Below are 771 nucleotides of genomic sequence, written 5' to 3'. Positions count from 1 at the left end.
GGGGTGGTTTGACCTATCCACCTCCACGGAGGTGTGTTAGGTGTGTGGGGGTGCTGACCCATCCACCTCCTTGGCACGAACCTGGTATTGCAGTACTTCCAGGAACGGTGCAGTGGCTCTAGGCCTTTTGGCTAAGAGCATTGGCGCAGAGTGATCCTTGATGTGTGCAAGGTGACCTCTGGCGTTTGTGATCTGACAAAGAATTGGAAAGATTGGCTACGATTAAATTGAAAAAAAAACAAGGAAATGTTGCTTCTTGGCCTTTTGGCTAAGATCAGGTGTAGTATCTGTTCTTATCAGTTTAATATCCCCTATGGGGACAAGATATTGAATTGTTTTTTGGAACAGGGAGATGGAACAGGGGCTTACCCCGTCCACTCCATGCACCGACCTGGTATTGCAGTGCTTCCAGGAATGGTGCAGCTTCCCCTCACGGCCTTTTGGCTAAGATCAAGTGTAAATAGCGCAAAGTTATCTTTGGTGCTAGAGTTGATCTGACAAGAATTGGCAACAAAACAAAAAAGAAAAAAGAAAAAGAAAAAAAACAAGTAACGAACGGAACTGCCGTCAGCACCCAAATAATAGTGTATGGGATTGCTGACCGCAGCTAAATGTATTGAAATGCCTTTGAATGTATTGTACAGATTTTTTTTATGAATAAAGTATATTTTGAAATAAAAAAAAGAGAACAGGGGCCACAAACCCGGGGGCAGGAATCAGTACAAAGCCTCCCTTGGGCTGTATTTGTAATTTATTTTTTGTGTACATGGA

At 43.3% G+C, this 771-nt stretch overlaps 1 pseudogene; it reads left to right on the top strand.

Annotated features, from left to right (window-relative positions):
* Positions 1-248: 248 nt before the first annotated feature.
* LOC139266516 (U2 spliceosomal RNA) lies at positions 249-428 on the top strand (annotated as a pseudogene).
* The last annotated feature ends 343 nt before the right edge of the window (positions 429-771 follow it).

The sequence above is a fragment of the Pristiophorus japonicus genome, chromosome 6 (genome assembly GCF_044704955.1).
Source record: "Pristiophorus japonicus isolate sPriJap1 chromosome 6, sPriJap1.hap1, whole genome shotgun sequence".
Taxonomy (NCBI): Eukaryota; Metazoa; Chordata; class Chondrichthyes; family Pristiophoridae; genus Pristiophorus; species Pristiophorus japonicus.
This window is presented reverse-complemented; position numbering and strand designations above follow the sequence as displayed.